This window comes from Aethalodelphis obliquidens, unplaced genomic scaffold (genome assembly GCF_003676395.1).
Source record: "Aethalodelphis obliquidens isolate GAN/ISIS:26980383/991018 unplaced genomic scaffold, ASM367639v1 scaffold39, whole genome shotgun sequence".
NCBI classification, from domain to species: domain Eukaryota; kingdom Metazoa; phylum Chordata; class Mammalia; order Artiodactyla; family Delphinidae; genus Aethalodelphis; species Aethalodelphis obliquidens.
The window spans coordinates 7777475-7798521 of NW_020837983.1; the positions used below are offsets into that span (position 1 = coordinate 7777475).

The 21047-nt window shown below is 38.2% G+C and overlaps 1 long non-coding RNA gene across 2 annotated transcripts in view; it reads right to left on the minus strand.

Moving 5' to 3' along the window:
* Positions 1-1110: 1110 nt before the first annotated feature.
* Positions 1111-21047, minus strand: part of LOC113633352 (uncharacterized) — a 144167-nt gene continuing 124230 nt past the window's right edge. For both annotated transcript variants that reach the window (XR_003438154.1, XR_003438153.1), the window contains exon 3: positions 1111-1305. This is a non-coding gene — a long non-coding RNA (uncharacterized LOC113633352). The remainder of the gene's footprint in view (positions 1306-21047) is intronic.

Below are 21047 nucleotides of genomic sequence, written 5' to 3' on the forward strand. Positions count from 1 at the left end.
AAAATGTGGTACAAAGGTGACTATTTCTTCAGATTGAGAGAAGAAAGTTTAACAAATTACAAACATAACAAAGTTAACAACACAAGTGTTACAAAATCCATAAATGTAAGATAATATTCTTATGAATGAACTGCCTGGCACGTCTCTGTAATACTTTCTTGCCCAATAGTTTCTGGCGCAATACTCTCTGGTTAACTCTTCATATAATAACAACTGTGTAATCTTCTCCACAGAGAGAATAGAAAATTTACTCTTTCTTCTAACAGAAAAAAAAATTTATTTATTGTTAACAGTTTAGAAGAGTTACTTTGAGCTTCACGAGTTCTTACTGGCGATTTGACATTAATTTTTAAGGTTTTCAAACCTGGGAAAACTCTAATCTAGTTGCTTTCATAAGAGCTGCAGGATTTCAGGACATTTCTTGGTTACTCTTAAATACTTTTAGAATTCATGACACATTCATCAGAGAAAATGCACTTTAAAATGGCTGCTAATCCCACTACTGGGCATATACCCTGAGAAAACCATAATTCAAAAAGAGTCATGTACCAAAATGTTCATTGCAGCTCTATTTACAATAGCCCGGAGATGGAAACAACCTAAGTGTTCATCATCGGATGAATGGATAAAGAAGATGTGGCACATACATACAATGGAATATTACTCAGCCATAAAAAGAAACGAAATTGAGCTATTTGTAATGAGGTGGATAGACCTAGAGTCTGTCATACAGAGTGAAGTAAGTCAGAAAGAGAGAGACAAATACTGTATGCTAACACATATATATGGAATTTAAGGGCAAAATATGTCATGAAGATCCTAGGGGTAAAACAGGAATAAAGACACAGACTTACTAGAGAACGGACTTGAGGATATGGGGAGGGGGAAGGGTAAGCTGTGACAAAGCGAGAGAGTGGCATGGACATGTATACACTACCAAACGTAAGGTAGATAGCTAGTGGGAAGCAGCCGCATAGCACAGGGAGATCAGCTCAGTGGTTTGTGACCGCCTGGAGAGGTAGGATAGGGAGGGTGGGAGGGAGGGAGACGCAAGCGGGAAGAGATATGGGAACATATGTGTATATATAACTGATTCATTTTGTTGTGAAGCAGAAACTAACACACCATTGTAAAGCAGTTATACTCCAATTAAAAAAAAAAAAAGAAATAGCTTCATCTTGCTAAAACGTTTAGGATTTGATAATTTGAGAGAAAAAATAGGAAATCCTGAAAGTACTTACTCTCTCCTTGTTTAATGGACAACACATGGGCTCCTGACTGAGCGATGCTTCCTCTTGCTTTGATCTGAAGGCAGAGGGAAATACATGTATTATCATTTTAAAGGGTACTTATTAAACTTACTTAAACATATGTATAATACACAAATAAATAACTCACTACTTCCAAAAAAAATGGCTGCTATATTTCAATGAGCTACATAATTGTACAATAAATTAGTCGTATGCTACACAATGATTCAAAGATGAATATGTGTCGTTTTGTTCAAGGGGTACACTTGTATCTTCAGCCTGTTTCTTGCATGCTGTTTCGTCTGGAATCGCCAGACTTCCTCAGGACAATTTATATTAGATTCACAAAAACATGATCTGACATGCATGCAGAAAACACAACTTTGCATTCAGAATGGACTCAACATTTACAGCATTGCTAGAGGATTGGGTCCCACAAACATAAGAATTCAGATGAAATTCTACTTTATGAGACTCCCATTACAATATTTAAAAATGTAAGGAGTGGGCTTCCCTGGTGGCGCAGTGGTTGAGAATCTGCCTGCTAATTCAGGGGACACGGGTTCGAGCCCTGGTCTGGGAGGATCTCACATGCCACGGAGCAACTAGGCCCGTGAGCCACAACTACTGCGCCTGCGCGTCTGGAGCCTGTGCTCCGCAATGAGAGGCCGCGATAGTGAGAGGCCTGCACACCGCGATGAAGAGTGGTCCCCGCTTGCCACAACTAGAGAAAGCCCTCGCACAGAAACGAAGACCCAACACAGCAAAAATAAATAAATTAATTAATAAACTCCTACCCCCAACATCTTCAAAAAAAAAGGAAAACCACAGCTTTAAAAAAAAAAATGTAAGGAGTGTTTATTGGTGTACACCCTACATTATCGAAGTATAGCTCTGACAGAAGAGAACTTCCTTTTTGACAAAGAGTTGATGGGCAGCAAAGTCTCCAATTACAATTTTACACATCTGGTGATTCAAAGACTTCTTCACAGACTAGAGTCTGGATACACTTCAAACCTTGTTTCTTTTCACCTTCCTCCTAGTGTCAAGACTGGGCATTGAAGGACACACGTGTGTCATGGGGCAGCCTCTGGCACAGTGAGCGGGGTGGGGGGGAGAATTTCAGAAAGTCATCTACACTAGGAGATCTAGCAATAACTTCACTATACATGCAAGTGACTGAAGACCACAGAATTATATGCCACTAAACCAAACTAAGTGTATCTCCAAGTTTACATCCTCTTAGCAACATCCCTGAAAGTTCAGGCCATGATAAAGTCACCTGACCCAAGGCAAAGTCAGAGAGGAAAAAGATAGTACTCTTAATTGATTGTGGTGAAAATACCATTTTGAAATTTTTACAAAAACTTATAATTATGTGAACACAAATCTGGAGACCCTCCTGTGCCCTTGGAATGGGCCTTATAAGTGAAGGCCCTTGAAGTGGAAGCTTTATGGCCTCTTCCGTCTTCTGGTGGTTCCTAGGAACCCTTGGCATGCTTCAGTCTCTGCCTGCAACGTTGTGTGTGTCTGTGTGTGTGTCTCTGTGTCCTTTCTCCTCTTCTCATAAAGACACCAGTCATATTGGCTGAGGAGCCCACCCTAATCCAACGTGACATCTTCTTAACTAATTACATCTGCAACATCCTTACTTCCAAATCAGGTCCCGTTCTGAGGGACTGGGAATTAGGACTTCGACATATCTTCTTTGGGGTACACAATCAACCCGGAACAGAAAGGACACAGCACTCTCCTCGCTATGCATTAACCAGCTGTGTGGTCCTAAGCAACTCAAACTTGTGATTCAACAAACATCAGTTAGCACCGAGCACGTGCTAGGCATCCCCAGAAAGGAACGATCAGGCAGCCACTCTTACTGAGCCCCCAGCCTGGGAGAGAGACACGTGAACTAACAACACACCACAGGCTTATGGTCGCTTTATTGCAGGCACATATGCCTGGGGAGATCAGCCCTCTGAGAAGAGAGCCCACAAGCACGAAGGTTGGACGGTTTCTGCAGAATGCGGTCTATTTGAATTGTTTTTAAGAATGACTGGATGGATATTCGCCAAATGGACAAGAGAGGGGAAGAAATTCCAGGCAGGAGTAATGGTGCATGAAAAGGCTTGGGTTAATGGGAAATCATATGTTCAGGGAGAGTTTTGTGTAATTTTGTACACAAAATTGGAAGCAAAGCAGTACTTGACAGATTAGGTCAGAAAAGTAGAGGGAGCTGGCATGAAAGCCTTATAAACCATGATAAGGAGTCTGGTCTTTATTGTTTAGAGGGAAACAAGAGAAGTGTGGGAAGGAAAATAAAGTGGTTGGATTTGCATTTCAGAGAGATTGCTGTGGCATCAGTGTGGAGGCTGGGTGAGACAGAAGAGGACAGAGACCCTTCTGGGGATATGCAGGTTCACATCTTCTTTAATCTCCTCAACAACACTTGAAAGCTGTAGGAACTGGAGCCCAGAGAGGGGAAGGAACCCTCACAGCTCAGCAGCAGGCGAATGCATGCTTGGTTCATAGGCTCAAACCACAGCTGTGGTCCAAGGAAGAGGCAACCAGAGCCTGATCCAAGGCAGGAAGAAGATAATGAGGAGAGGACAGACTCAAAGGATGCTTAGAACTAGATTCCCATATAGGTGTGGAGTAAGAGAAAAAGGGAAGAAGTCCACTGCCTCCTTGAGTCTTATTTGCTCATTTCTCATGGTCCTTACAACCTGAAGTCAAGTGATCACCTATGACAGAACACCTTGAGGAGATGAAAATGCACAAGACCACCTGAGCATCCCCTTGAAGGAGCAGTTTGGTTTTGTCTCCCTGGCCTCTCCTCCTGGAGTCCTTACACCATAATAGAACTAAACGGTTCATTCCAGGGATCAGCAAGGAAAAGGGGAAATTCCAGGGAGGAAGGATGAGGGCAGGAAGTAGTCCAGTGCCTTGGAAACAGGGGTGTGTGTGTGTGTGTGTGTGTGTGTGCACGCACACGTGAACCAGAGTTAAGAGAATCAAGGCTTTTCTTTTCTCTTTGGCTTTTCTTGGGTTTTTTGTTTTTCTTGTCCTTTCCTTTTTTACCTTTTTTCTTTTCTTCTCTTTTCTTTCCTCAGGTCTATTCCTTTGTGGGGCATTCTCTAAAAGACCTTGGGTGAAGTATCTTCCCAGACACTAGTCTGAGTGTGAAGAATCAGGCTCCCCAGATCCCATAAGGTAGGGAGGACCTCAGGGAGTGGGCTGGGACTCCTACTGGCCCCACCTTTGGAGCTGCTTAACATGTATACCTTACTAATTATCTATTCCAATACATATGTAACATGCATCATATTAACCCTATTATAAGGTTTATGAAATTGTGGTCATCAATCATCTTCACAAATCCTCAATCTTTTTATTTGTTGCTCAAACATTCATCTACTCACAAATGTTAAGAACTGGGGAGCTTCCGTTTTTATCCTGCCTTTTTATTCCTTCATGCATCTATAAGTCATTCTTCATTTATCAAATGTGTATTAAGAAACTTCTGTGTGCTATCCTAAGATTATGAAAATAAAACCATACTATAAAACAGCATAAAATGTGAATTTAGTAGAACATTCATGCTCCTGTATAAATGTGTGTTAGGCGTTACTGCGTCTTCTCTTTTATATGCAAAGATGAGAGCACTAGCCTGCCATCAGTGATGTATATACTTTGAGCTGCTTTCTGGGTACGGCATAGGGTGCCGGAAAACACCCCTTCCATGCCTCAGGCTCTCTGTGATCCTGTGCAGTGATTGTGTTCTGAGACTCCACTCACTCATATACTCCAGGCTTGAGTCTCCACATACAGTGGTTCTGATGACTTCTAATTCATGTAAATGTTAGGGTTGTCTCCTTTTATTCTGCAAAAAGTACCTAAAATACCTTTCTTTTAACCATAATGGTCAACTGGTAATGTATGCTGAAACCATTGATTTCCCAAATATAGCGCCTGCATTTAGCACTGAGAATAGCCCTTTAATTACTACAAAACCAAACAATATTTGGAGAAGCTTGCACATTGGGGTGCAGCAGATGCTGGGGCACAGGGACTCTGGGTGCAGGTCCAGCGTAGCAGGCAGACCCTCGTCATGTGGAAAACTAGACCCAGACAACAGGGGAGTCAGCACACGGATGCATGGCCAAAGCACAGGAAAAAGGCATCTCAAAATAGACAACACTCCAAAACAGGCAGGCAGTGGGGCTGAATGAAGGCTTTCTGCAGGGGCAAGAGGCAGGCCTTCAGATGGGAGTGAAAGGACAGCTCGCATCAGGGGGACAGAAGAGGGCAGCGATAAGAAAGGTTGACTCTGGCAGACAGACCTGGGTTTGAATCCTGGTCCAGCCACTACGTAACTGGAGAAGACTGCTGGCGGATTCCATACCTGACTCTCTTCTTTCTGAGCACGCGTCCTTTGCAGTTAGTTGTGGCCATGGGACTGCATTCTTGCCAATGCACCGTGAATGGAAGCCGTTTGGATTGGCACCTTAGCATTTCCCACACCCAGTCCTCCATTCTGCCACCCGCTTGCAGTGACCTTGGTATTGAGAGGCAATACTCTAAGATGGATGGGGCCTCTGAATCCCTACCTGGAGGAAAGGCCTGGCCAGTCAGGAACACCTGCCCTGGATTTCAGGTGAGCAAGAAATACATTTCTACCTTAACTAGTACAACTTAGACAAGTTATGCAGCCTCTCTAAAACTCATCTGAAACCTAAGAGGAATATTAATTAAATGATTTCCTATCATCCTGCACAACCTGGACCCTCCTTCCCAGCCATCTTCCTGTGCCATTTCTTCACTCCACAAAGGTGCGCTCACACATGGCTGCTACCTGGGAGGGGTGCACCTTGGCCATCCTATTTCATCCTATTTTCGTGCCACCCACCACCATTTTTCTTCTAAGTTTACTTCCCCCACCTCAAGTTCCTTTGACAGATGTGTATACCCACCTCCTGCTTTAATTTCCTTCTTGGCATTTATTACTATCTGATTTGTTTGGTTGTTTGTTCATAATATCTCCACCATTAAAATAAAGTCTCCATTATAATATAAATATATAACTATATAAATGTAATGTAAAATAAGTATATAAATATATATATTATTGTAAATAATATAAATATATATTATCAATAAACATAAAATACGATATAAACACTGTATCTTTTGGGTTTAGAATAGTATCTGATCTACAGGAGGCCCTCAGGCAATATTTGTTGGATAGATGGATGGGTGGATAGATGGATAGATGGATGAAGCAGAGCCCAGCTCTAAGAATAGGAATACAAAGTCAAGGACAGACTAAGCAGCATGGGTGACTTCATGTGGAGCTAGAGTCCTAGGTTGGCTCTCTTTACCGTCTCCTACACCCAACTGGTCCAAGAGTAGGGAAGCCAAATATGTTCCTGCCTGCATGCCAATCCTCGGCCATTGGGTAGAGCTGCCTGGAACACTGAGTCAAGTGGGATTCTAAGGCTGCAGCTGTCTGGGCTTAGCAGAAATGAAGGTGATGGTCCATTAATGGTGTCTGTCTCAGAAAGGGAAGTAGGAAGTAGTGGTAAGCATATTTGCAGTCCTTTTCCTGGAAGCTACTATGGGGCTGAACCTGCTGGTGTGGGTCAAATTATCTCAGCTGTAGAAGGAAGCGAGCCACAGAGGCTGGGGAAAGGCAGGACCTGACAGCATTTTTGAAATGCCATTTACCACCTGTACTGGCTGTGATTACACCAAGGCTGACAGTCATGTGATTAAACGTGCTGAGATGATTAGTCTGGATGGGCTTTGGGCTCCTGGCTTTCTTCCCATTGATTTTCAATGGGTAATAATAACACACTGATAAATTCTACATAGGGAAAGGACGCAAGGGCACGAGGACTTTCACGCCCGCCTTAACCAGGCTTGTGTTCTCCTGTGACAATGGCCACATTTCACTAAATTAGTAGTTGTGCTAGCCCCCTTTTCATTCCTGCAGTATGATTTTTTTTCCAGTGGATGGCTTGGCTTGAAGCAAAGTACCCGAAGCCTGATGAAGCCTCGTCTGACAGTAATTGAAGATAAAGACTAAGCCTTCAAGTTTTGAAGCATGTCACAAGGAATTCAGCCTCGTTATATAGCAAACCATAAAGCTAAGGGGTCTGTTATTACCATAAAATATATCTTGCAAAACCGTTTTCTATTTGTCCAAGACCAATCATCTCTTTCTCTCTTAGAAAGGAGAGAGCCACTTTTCTCCAGTCAGTTTTAAAGCCAGGATGCTGCCTAATATTCTGTAAGGCTTTAGGATTTGCGTAGCTCAGAGGCTGAAACAACAATATCAATGAGTTGTTTAACTTCTCAAAACTTCCCCCTCAAAGGTCACAGAGTCTCTCTGCTGTCCAAGTTTCTCCCTGGAAGAAAGTCAAGAACCCAGCGGTCCTTATTTTGCACACCTTTAATGTATTCAGTGGCCTTGCTTGGGGATGCTATCACATCTGTCATTGCCAGGATGACACCCAGACCCAAGCTGGTGTCCTGTGTATGTGTATTCATATCCATATCCATTTTTAGGTCTTTTAACTATTTTCAATACAGTTTTATTATAGTTTCCATAAAAGCTTTGTATATATTTTTTGTATCTATTTCTAGGTATCTCATTTTTAGAGGCTACTATTTTTTTATTTCATTTTTTAAATGTATTGCTGATAGATAAAAATTCAGTTGCATTGCTGTTTTTGTTGGTTGTTTATCCAGTCACTTTACTAAACTTTCTTATTAAGTCTAATAATTTATCTGTAGACGCCTTTGGATTTTCTATGCAATTTTTAATTCTGTTACTATGACTCTTAGGATCCTTGCATTCCAATCTTATTTCTTTATTAAACTAGTTAGGACTCCTACTACAGCATGAAATAGAAATGGAGATGGTAAGCCCTCTAGTCTTATTCCTGATATTAAAGGGAATGTTTTCAATACTTCTCCATTTTTTATGATATTTGCTGTTGGAGTGCTTTTGTAGATTTTTTTGAAGTTAATGAGGATTCTTCCTATTGAGCATTCTTCCTAGTTGCTAAGAGTTTATATATGAACACATGTTGAATTTTAGCAATGCATTTTCTGTAACTATTAATTGTATACTTTTCCCCCTTTAATTTTTTTTTTTTTTTTTTTTTTTGACCGTGCCACGTGGCTTGCAGGATCCTAGTCCCCGACCAGGGATTGGATAGGGGCCACCGCAGTGAAAGCACTGAGTCCTAACCACTGGACCATCAGGGAATTCTTATCTCCCTTTAATTTATTAATGCAGTGAATCATATTAATTGATTTTCTAATGTTTAACTTTACACCTTTGGGATGAATCCAACTTACTGACATATTATATTCCTACATCGCTGAATTCAGTTTGCTAATATTTTTGTGTAGAATGTTTGCAGCCATGTTCATAAATGACACTAGACTGTAATTTGCTTTTCTTGTACTATTCTTACCAAGTTTGATATTATGATTATGCTAGACTCATATATTCTGAAATCATTTTTATAAAATCAAGATTATTTATTCCTTGAATGTTTGATAGCACTTAGTAAAACTGTAAAATTGTTTTTAAATACACAGTAAACTGTGAAAAAATATTATTTTGTGGGAATATTTCATATTACTGATTGAATATTTTTATTTATTATAAAACAATTTTATTTATTATAAAAAATATTTTTAATTATTATATTTTTATTTCCTCTTGAATCAGTTTTGGTCAGTTATATTTTTCTAGGATTTGTCAATTTTATCTAAATTTTCCAATTTATTGGCATTAGGTTGTTCAAAAGACCATATTTTCTTTTTAATATATGCAGCATCTATAGTCATATCTTTTATATTTCTAATGTTGTTAATTTGTGCCTCTTCTCTCTCTCTTTTTCATTAATTTTGCAGAGGGTTTCAATTTTATTAGCCTTTGAAAAAAACTTTGGTTTTGCAGGTCTTCTTTATTATGTGTTCATTTTCTGCTTTAATCTTGTGTTATTTTCTTCTACTTTTTTCGAGTTTATTTTACTGCTCTTTTCTAAGGATACTTAGTTCATTAGTTTTCTACCATAATTCTTGTCTGACTGTTCTTTAGACTATACATTTCCCTCTAAATATAGCCTTAGTGGAAATCTAAAATTTTTGATAAGTAATATCTTCAGTACAATTCCGTTCTAACATTCTTTTAATTCTCCTTTTTATTTCTCCTTTGGCCTTGGAATGTTTAGAAGTATGCTTTTTAATTTATAAATAATTGGAAAATTTTCATCATATTTTTGTTTTTTATTTGTAGCTTAATTAAGCTGTGGTTAGAGAATATGACCTATATGATAAAATTCATTTAGAATTAAGCCTTGATTTGTAGACTAATACGTGGTTGATTTTCACTGATGTTCTTTGTCTCTAAAAACAATAAGTTTTTTATGGCTGATTGATGTGGTTTTGTGGAAATGATCTATGATTAAGTGAACCATGTTCACTGCATTATGCAAATCTTATTCATCCTTAATGATATTTTTTAGTCTGCTTGTCTTATTACCCCCTTAGGATAGTGGATTTGCCTATATTCCCTTGTAGTTCTGTAAATTTTTACTTTACCTATTTTGAGGCTACATTATTAAGTCCATATAATCTTGGGATTATTTTATCTTTCTGTTGAATTGAACCTTCTATAAAATAAAGAAATTCTTTCACTAGGAATACTCTTTGCCTGTGGTTTATTTTGATATTAATATAGCTAGGCCAATTTTATTTTACTTAGCATTTGACTAATGTATCTTTTCGGTATTGCTGGATAACAAACTACCCCAAAACCTGGTGGCTTAAAACTGTAATCCTTTATTATTGCTCATATGTCTGCTGATCTGGAATTTAGCTGACCTGGTCTGGGATTAGATATGCTTCTCAATGCAGATGCGTGGATTGGACTGACTATGGTGGTTCTGCTCCACGTCTCATCTACCTTGGACCAGTGGGCTAGCCAGGGCCCCTTCTTCTCATGGCAATGGCAGGGATACAAGAGCACAAATGGACACTAGTAAAGCCCTTTACAGCCTAAGCTTAGAATTGGCACATTATCACTTCTCTCCATAGACCACTGGTCAATGAAAGTCACATTACAAGTCCAAAGTCAAAGTGTAGGGAAGTATACTGTACCCATAATAAGACCAGGAAAAGGGAGATGGAGGGAAGGGTGAAGAATGAGAAGTAAATATTCAGCCTATCACACCATCTTTTTGCTATCAATCTTTCTGTGTCCTTAGGCTTTTATATGTCTCATGTAAATAGGATAAACTGGATGTTATTTCCTGTTCAGTGTGATCATATTTGTCTTTTTCTCATGTATTACAACTGTTGATATATTTGGATTTATTTCTAGTCATTTTTAATTCCATCCTCCCTAATCTTAACCTCTCTTTTATCTTTTCCATCTCTTTGCCTGTCTCTGATAATTTCTCTCTCTCATCTTCCAGGTCATTAATTCTGTTCAGCTGTATCTAATATATTAATAAACACATATAATTCATATGTTAATTTCAATTATTGTATTTATCATTTTGAGTTGTATTTTATTTTGTTTCAAATTTGCTTGCCTATTCTTTACAGATTCTCTCCAATGCTCATATTTTCAAAGTTGTCTCACTTCTTTAAATATATTAACCATAGTTAAGAATATCTAAAGTATTTATAGGTCTGTTTCTGAAGTCTTTTTTTTTTCTTCTGGTGCCTTATATACTCATGATTTTTACTATAAGTTGCTCATTTTTCTTGGAAGTTTATCTCCGAAAATCTTGGGGGATCTGGAACGAAGTTGGGTCCCTGCAGAGGTGATTTACATTGGTGTCTGTCGTGCTCCCGGAGGCTCTGATATTTTAAGCCTAACTGTAAATTAAATTCTTGGTTCAATGTTTTTGAGTTGCCAGTTCCATATGAATTCAGGCTTCATATTAGCACAAAGCCCAGTTTATGGCTAAAAATTCTGAGAGGATTTCTTTTTCCCCTGATTAGCACCAAGTTTTGAGACAGGTAATTTCCTCTTCGGTCTAGGGTGAGAGAAAGGAAGAGACCAGGTGGCCCTTTAGTTCTCTGCCTTGAACATACCCTGAGTTTTCTGGTGTCTCCTTTTTCCGTGAATCCATGAAAAAAACAAACAAACAAACATTAAGTTCACCAGGATCAGCAACTCTACACAAAACATCATAAGTCCTATTGTTTTCTTAATAAGTAAACCACATCACCTTGTGCTTTACAGTTCCTGTATTGAATACATGAGGAGGTCAGAGATGGTTTAGCATCACCTCTTCAGTTCAGTGATTTGACTCAAATTCAAAGATGGTACACCCGTTTCAATAATTAAACCACCACTTCAAGGGCTTTATCATTAAGCATAAAGAAATAGGAACTAATGAGAGTTGGAGGTGGGGATAATATTGTGTGATACCAGCAATATGCTTGGCAATGTCATAGAAGAGAAAAGCTTAGACTTTAGTTATCTCAAATAAAGCCTTTTCATTTCACACACGAGGAAACTAATGATCAGAGATGCAATGTCATATAGCAGATCACACAGCTAATAAATGTCAGAATCAGAATCAAAGATAGTCTAACTTCTACCTTAGCCTTCTTTCCTCTTAAACCAGTGTCTTCCAAGCTATAATACCTGGAATAATAGTTTCTCCATGAGTTGCTCCCCAAAGGGTTCTTTGATCAAATAAATTTAGGAAATTCTGCATGCCGTTAACTCTCTTTCGTACTTAGAAGGCATATAGCATAACCAAGGCTCAGAGACATTGTGAAGTAAGAATTCTTTTTAACTATCACTTCCCAAATTAATTTAACCGAAAAACCTTTTCCTACAGAACAACTGTTAAAACTGTGCAGAACATTTATGCTCCCCAAAGCAATTTAGGAAATGGTCTCCTGATAAAAAATCATCTCTGCCATTTTCTAAGTAGCATAAAACTCTGTGCAGTCATTAAATCCCCAACAAAACAAAGGGGATCCTGTGGCACATACTGTTTTATTACATCTGAAGTTGTCATGTCTGGAGATATACATCAAAAATTTCATCATTGATTTGAACCTTCAGTTATATAAATAAAAAATCTTAATCTTTGAAAAATGGACTAGAGCGTGCTCCCACTTCCAACTATGATGGAGTATCCTTTATCAGACCATTCCTCCTGCTACGAACAATTATGAATAATGAATAAAATATTGAAAAACAGCTGCTTAAAGATATGAGCAATCAATCAAGGCAACCAAAACCTGATTGGCCAAGACCCCAGAGAGAGGAGAAGGACACTTCAGTGAGCCTGACCTTCTCCACTGACAATCTGTAAATAAAGTGGGGTCAAGAGGCCAAGGAAAAAGTAACTTCTCAGAGCTTTTGGTAGTTCCATAGGGCTGCAGAAATAAAAGGTGGAGTTTTAGGTGACCCAAAGTCAGTACCTGAAGTCTTAAGATACTGGAGAAAAGGAAACTACAGGTAAGTGGGTCCAATATTCTGTCTGTGTGGCTTTTCTCATTGAGGAATTTTCTGATTCTCAAGACACATCAGACACAAAGCAACAGCTAAGAGGTGAAAAGCCAGGCAGAACTTTTAGGATTCTCACCATTCTGGGGAACAAACGCTACAAGTATTAGAATTATCAGATATAGACTTTACAATAACTATGTTTAATACTTCATGAAAATAGACGACAAAAGGAAAACCTGACCAGAGAATTCAAATCCATAAAAAAGGGTCAAATGATAATTTTAGAACTAAAAAGTACAATAACTGAAAATAAAAACCCAATGGTGGATATAACAGCAGGCTAGAGATAGCAAAATAGAGGATCAGTAAATGAATGATAGGTCAGTAGAAAATATATTACTGAAGTACAACTAGGAAAACGTGTAAAAAATTACTAAAAGAAGCTAAGAAACATGGGATGTGATAAAAGGTCAACTTACTGTAATGCACCTCCCAGAAGAAGACAGGACAAAGCAGTACTCACAGAGATAATGACAGCACCATTTGAAACAAATTCAAGTCATCAAACCACAGATTTTTAAAGCTCTACAAATTCCAAGTAGCATAAATATAAAGAAAGCCATGCCTAAGTACATCATAGGAAAACTATGAAAACCAAAAGCAAATAGGGTATCTTAAAACCACCCAGGGAAAAAAGACACATTACTTTCAAAGGTAATACTGGCAACTAACTACCCAAAAGAAATAATGGAAGTCAGAAGGCAATGCAATGTGACATCTTTAAAATGCTGAATGAAAATAACTGCCAATATCCAGTGAAAATCTCCTTCAAAAATGAAAGCAAGATATAAACATTTCCAGGCAAAGAGAGAGAGACAGAGAGAATGAGAGAGAGAGAGTTTGTCACCAGCAGACCACTCGAAAAGAAATACTAAAGAGAGTTCTTGAGGCAGAAAAATTTATCTTAGCTGAAACCTGCAAATATAGGAAAGAATGAGTATCAGTGAGAAAGGTAACTATATGGATAAATCTGAAGAAAAATTAACTGTAAAAAATAATAACGATGATGCTTTGTTCCATTTTAAATATATGTATAATTAAAATGCATGACAAAATATAGCAAAAGTAGAAAAGGTTAAAAATAATTAAAGTGTACTAAGATTCCTGCATTCTCTGAAAAGTGGTAAAAGTACTCCTTTAGAATGCACCCTTGTAACTCAAGATCACATGTTGTCATTTATAGGGTAATTGTACATAGAATAGTAAAAATAGATAATACATATAGAGAACAAATAGTAAGATACACAGGACAAATAATACAAATATATCAATAATTACATTAATTATGAATATACAAAATATTTTATTAAAAAAATAAAACTTGTCAGACTATTGTAAAAAGAAACAATTACATGCTGATGATGAGACACACATTAAGTGGAGGAAAAAATTTGAGAGTAAAAGCACAGAAAAAGATACACTACACAAACACTAAACTATAAATAAACAAATAAATAAGGCAAATGTCGTTCTTTTCTTGTCAAACAATGTTAAACGTTAAGGCAAAAAGATTACTAGAGGTAAATAGGGACATTTTATAATGATAAAAATGTCAATCCACTAAAAAGATGTAGCAATCCCAAATTTGTATGCATCTAATAACATAGCCTCGAAATATAGAAAGCAAATTTTAAAACCTCAAGGATAAATTTTAAAATTCACAATCACACTGAGGTGCTTTAATACATCTCTTTTAGTAACTGATAGAACAAACAGACAATGAATCAGTAAAAATATGAAAGATTTAAACAACACAATTAACTAATCTGACCAAATTGTTACATTTAGAACACTCCATCCCCAAACTGCAGAGTATACATAACATTTACCCAAATTGACCATAAGCTGGGCTGAAAGGCAAGTCTCAATAAATTTTGAAGAACTGAATTATACAAAGTATATTTTCTGACTGCAGCCAAAGCAAGCTATAAATTAATAACAAAAATACAATTAGAATATCTTAATATATTTCAAATTTTTAAAATATATAAATAACCCATGGGATCAAGGAGAAATAAAAATGGAAACTGGAAAATAACTTCTAACTGATTAATAATAAAAATACAATATATCAAAACTTATGAGATGCAGCTAAAGCTGTATTTAAAGAAAAATATATACTTTTAAATGCATGTATTAGAAAAGAAGAAAGCTGAAATTTAATGATCTAAGTATCTAGCTCAAGAAATTTTTCAGTCATCAAGAACAGAAATTAATGAAATAGAAAACAAATACACAATAGAGAAAATGTACAGAGACAAAAGTTGATTCTTCGAATTTAAGTTTACGAACTCTATAAACCCCTAGCAGTATTGAGAGAGAAAAAAAAGAGAAAACACAAATTACCAATATCAAGAATGAAAAGAGAGACATCACTACAGATCTTGCAGATATTTAAAAGATAATGAGAGCAAATTATGAACAACTTTATGCCAATACAAGTGAAAATTTGGATAGAATGGACAAAGTCTTTGAAATTTTTAACTGGGAACTGACCCCCAATACAAGAATTGTATTGTATTGTATCGTATCGTATTGTATCTTATTGTATTCTTGTAGAAATACACGAATAGAAATATGAATATTCCTGTATTTATTAAAGAAACTGAGTCCATAATAATAACTTTCCCGCTAAAACACACACATACACACACACACATACACACAGCACTAGGCCCAGATAGCTCCACCAATAAATATTTCCAAACATTTAAAAATAACACTAATTTTATACATACTCGTCCAGATAATAAAAAAATATATAGTGTATACATCACAACTTGTGTCATGAGCGCAGCATAACCTCGATACCAAAGCTGACAGAGAACAATTTCAGGCAAAATCACTCTTGTGATACTAACACAGTATTAGCAAATCCAATCCAGCAAAATGTAAAATGTATAATCTAACATAATCAGGTGAGACTTATTTCAGGAATGGAAGGTTTATTTAACATTCCAAATCAATCTCTGTAATTCACTAAACAAATAGAATACAGGGGAAAATTATACATTTATTTCAATAGGTACAGAGAAAGCATTTAATAAAAATCAACACTCATTCACTATAAATACTCTTCATAACTAGGCATAGATGTAAATTTCCTGTAAAGTGGATTTACCTGATAAAGGTATATGCAAAAAACTTACAGTAAGTGCCACAATTATTTTTAGATTATTAAGCTATTTGATAATTATTAAGCTTCAAACCCACCCTTTTTTTACTTCATTTTGTGTTTTGGGAGCTGGCACTCTGCAGTTTACATTTTTGCTTTGCCAGCAAGCTTCCTGTTAGGCTTTAGGGAACATGAGACAGAGGCTGCAAAGCTGGAGGAGGAAGAAGGGACTTTCCTGTTTTCTTCGCACTTGTTTGTGTTAATGCATCCAAAGTTTTTCATCCTGGAAGTGACAGTTGTTTCCAAGAGCAGCAGTTGTTTCCAGTTTGCAGCTTTTTCATACTTAAGACTCTGTCGCACCATGCCCCGTCAGAGATAACAATGCCAGCCCTTGTTGCCCCCTCCTCACAGCTCTGAAACCAGCTCCAAGGGGCCCTCTTCAGGAGCACCTTCAGCTCCAAGGTCCTCAGGCACTGATCAGGCAATGTCCTGTCCCCAGAAGACTGCAACCCAAATCCATGGAGCCTCTCATCTAAGCTTTTAAGTTTTACTAATGTCAACCCCTTTCCTTTGTTTCCCTAGCACCAGGCTAGTAGCTGCTTCCTGTGGTTACAATCTCTGTGATACTCAGTGTCATCTCTTTGCCTTTTCTCTTCTCCAAAACATGGATGATAATTCTTTAAATTAAATTATCTTTTTTAAAATAACTAATATGGTTTCTGTATTCTGACTGACCCTGACTGATATAATACCTAATGGTAAAGTAGTGGAAGCCACTCCCGGAGACTTGTAATTAACAAGGACATCTGCTGACATCTCATCTATAAAACATCATACTGGAGGACCTAGCCAGTGCAGTAGGAAAAGAAAAAGAAGTAAAAGGCATAACAATTAGAAAGGAAGAAATAACATTATTTTGACTATATAATTGTATACATAGAAAACACAAAAGAAAGTACTTAGAAATTTTTAAATATATTATATATATATATCAATGTCAATATTTTAAAAATTATATTTCCAAATACACTGGCAACAGAGTATTAGAAAATGGAATTTTTTAAAGAGATAACTCTACGACAGTATCAAAATCCCCCAATGTCTATAAATTTAGCAAAAGGTGTACAAACCATTACCGACAAAAATTTTAAAAGACTTAAATAAACTAAAGGATTCCTACCCACTGACGAGGAATACCTGCTTTATATTTACACTGCTGAGGGCAGAAAATAAACTTCTACTGTGCTAAGCCAATGAAATTTAGGGATTTATTGGTTACAGTAGCTGGTGTTACCCTAAGTTAAATGTTTGGGCTGAAAATGTGTGCCAATATGATATGATTTTCTCAAAGGTTAATTAAGTAAGTGTACAACCCCTAAAAATAAGATTTTTATTAGGTTCCATATCAAAAAGTTTTAATTAAAAATCAGTCTCTCTTTATTCAGCTTTCACTCTGCCCATTTCAGAGGCCAAGAGGCTTTTCTATTTGTTAGGCCTCAGAGGTGTGTTAAGATCCCAAGACCATTCTCACGTCCAAGGGAGGAAACCCTGGAAAGAACACCTCTTTCATCATCTCTCTTTCCTTGATCACTAATACAGTCTTCTTAAAGGCTAGCGTATCAGAGGTAAGTTCACCATCCTTGCCCACTGGTGCTTTTTTTTAGAATATATCTGCTCTAATCTCAGCTTCTTGTGGATGTGTGAGCTGAAGTCTTAATCCTTCCCCCTCCCCCAGCAGGCGGGCATGTGATTGAAACCCAGCTGATTTACTGGTCTGTCAGGGACAAATCAGTTTCTGGAGCTGGAAGATCATTCAGATCCATTTTAAGCCACGTTCATGCTGATAAGTAAACAGGGAAACTAGTATATAACCAGTATATAAAGAAGCCAGAAAGCAGTGTTCACTCCTGGAGAAAATCAGGGGCCAGAGAGCATTTGGAGTGAAAGAATCTGAGACTAACTGACAGTTTTCCACTCCCTTGGAAGCTTTGCTATACTTCCTGGAAATGAGTCTCATGAGACTCCTATAGGCTTCCAATAAGTCCCTTCTTCATTTCGATTATTCAGGATGGCTTCTGTTGTTTGTAACAAATAGACCCTGATTGAGATAGAGAGTGTTATGACAGTATTTAGCCAGGAGTCCGAAGAAGAGATGAATCCTGTCTTCTCTTGGTTATTCTTGTGTTAGAGTATCATTCTCAGAATATTAAAAACCTAATTTTCATATAGATAGATAAGTAAGCCCATATCATAGTTCTATTCAGTTCATTAATGAGGGAACCAGCAGGATGGCAATGCTGTATCAAAGGAGGATATGAGAAAACAGGACTTGTGCAGTGAGTGGGGGGTGAAAAGAGGACTGAGGTAAGATTGTAAATCCAGATACAAAACTGGTTAATATCCAAGAGAGCAGCAAAACTGTAATATTTAGGGTTATCTTCTCTATTGGACAGAAGATAAAATCATCATCATCTCAACAGTACTGTAAAAGGTCCGAGGCCAAATCAGTGGTATAAACTATGTTGCATTCCCCAGAAGAGTGAGAGGACCCCAGGCAAGCTTCTCTAGACCAATGCTTCTCAGACTATATGAAAATACAGATTCCTGGATCCTGCCCCCCGAAATTCTGATTCAATAGGTCTTGGGCTGGGCCAGAGAATTTGCATTTTAACAAGTTCACAGGTGCCACTCTTAGTCAGCAAACCACACTTTCAGTAACATGGCCTTAGATGACATTAAAAGGTCATAAAATAATCCTTTTGCTTTCCAAGGTCTGAGTAACTTTTCTCAACACTCCACTCAAAGTGGGACTCAAAGTCCCCAAAGGAGATCTAAGCCTCTGGATGAAGAAAAGCAAAGTAAGACAAATAGCACTTTACTCTTGGCTGAAGATTTGAGCTCAGAACTGAGCGAAGGGCTTAGATGAACAAAGCTAGGTCATATGGAGGAGCCCTTCTTTTCCGTGCTAGGTAGGTCCCGGTCACACTGAACCAAAGCAGGCCATTTTCCCCCAGACTCGTATTTGAGTCTCTGGTATTAGGGTTGCAGTGCAGGGAAAAGCTTATTTAAGCCACACTAGCCAGTGTCAGAGGAGAAGTAACTAAAGAGAGAGGGAGCAAGTAAATTCCTTTCAAAATCAGGAACCAGGCTGGTCTAGGCTGCCTTCCTGGGAGGCCTCCTTTTGCTGCCACAGTAGAGAAGAGAGCTTCAAATGGGAGAGGAGAGAGAATCAGGCCTTCTCCCAAGGGAGCAGTCCTGACCCTGCTTACTCTTCTGGTTCCAAGGGATAATGCTGCCAGATAAATTACAGGACAATTGGCTAAATTTGAATTTCAGATAAACAATGAGAAACTTTTAGTGTAAGTATGTCTCAAAAATTGCGCAGGCCATACACTAAAAAAAATTAGCGTTTATCTGATATTCACATTTAACTGGGCATCCCATATTTTTATTTGGTATTATAATAACACCAACTTTATATAGCTATCGTGAGGATTAAACGAGATAATGAATGTAAAATATTTAAAACATAGGAAGTGTTTGACACGTGTTAGTTGTTAACATCTTTCCGGTTGTACAGAGGGTAAGTAAGGCTTGGAGAGAGAAAGTAATCTGCCAATACTGGACAGCAGGTGTTAGAAGCCGAATTGTGTCCTCCCATGCCCCCAACACCCGCCAAAATGCATATGTCGAGTCCTAACTCCCAGTACCTCAGAATGTGACTGTCTGGAGATAAGAACTTTATTTTATATATATATATCTTTATTGGAGTATAACTGCTTTACAATGTTGTGTTAGTTTCTGCTGTATCACAAAGTGAATCAGCTATACATATACATACATCCCCATCTCCCCTCCCTCTTGCGGCTCCCTCCCACCCTCCCTATCCCACCCCTCTAGGTTGAGATAAGACCTTTAAAGACGTGACTAAGTTAAAATGAGGCTATTAGGATGAATCCTAATGCAGTCTGACTGGTGTCTGTACAAGAAGAAGAAATCTGGACACAAAAAAGAGGCACTAAGGATTCATGCACACAGAGAAAAGATCAGGTGAGGACACCAAGAGAAGGTGGCCATCTGCAAGCCAAAGAAAGAGGCCTCAGGAGAAACCAAACCTGCTGACACCTTTGTCTTGGACTCCCAGACTCCAGAACTGGGAGAAAATTAATTTCTGTTGTTGAAGACACCAAGCATGTGATATTTTGTAACGACAGCCCTAGCAAACTAACAGAGCAGGTAAGGGGTCAAGCTGGGTTCAAACTCAAGAGACTGGGCCCCAGTGATTAAGCCGTGCTTAACCATTAGCCAAGACTACCTACACTATGACGTCAGCATGGATTCATCCCAGCACCTAAAGTAACTGTCAGTTGTGACAATAAATCCATCTGTTACCACCATCCCTGCCATCCACCCACTACCATCTCCTCCAAGGCTCACACTCACTGTCCTGGTTGATTCTAGTTTATCTAATAATCTAGATCATTCTCTACTTCACCTTCAACCTCCCTTAACATTCCTGGTTGCCAAGAACCCCTTACTGAGAACTACTGGTTATCGTCTGATGGATGCAGGCACAGAGTAGCACTCAGTTAATGGTCACGGCACTGCTACTATGGCTGTTTAACGCAGGGGTGTTGAATGAACATGTGAGCGGCTGAATGCATGGTGTCCACCTGGTTCTCTCTCCCAGACTCTTCCAGGACCTACCTGTCCTCCTGTCCTCCTGCTTAGACTGCCATGCTATTCCAACCCAGCCCCCACCAGAGTGAAAGCTCTGTGGTTGGCCCTGATTGCTTGTAGAACTCTCTGAGCTTTGTGACTGAGTGTGAGTGTGTGTGTATGTGTGTGTGTGTGTGTGTGTGTGCATAATAGAAGTGGTGGGGGGAGAATAAGGGGAGGGCCCATATTCTCATCTGATTGCTCAGTTTATTATACAACACAAGCTGTAACAGGCAACAACATGGACTGGGTTTTTTCCCCTAGCCTTACCAGTGTAAATACATCTACAGGCTAGTCATGAAACATTTCCAATTAAAGTTGTAAATAAATGTCTCACTAGAATGTTGAATGCTTTCAGTTCTTGAACTGAAAACCAAAGTAAAAGCTAAAACTGGAATAGAAA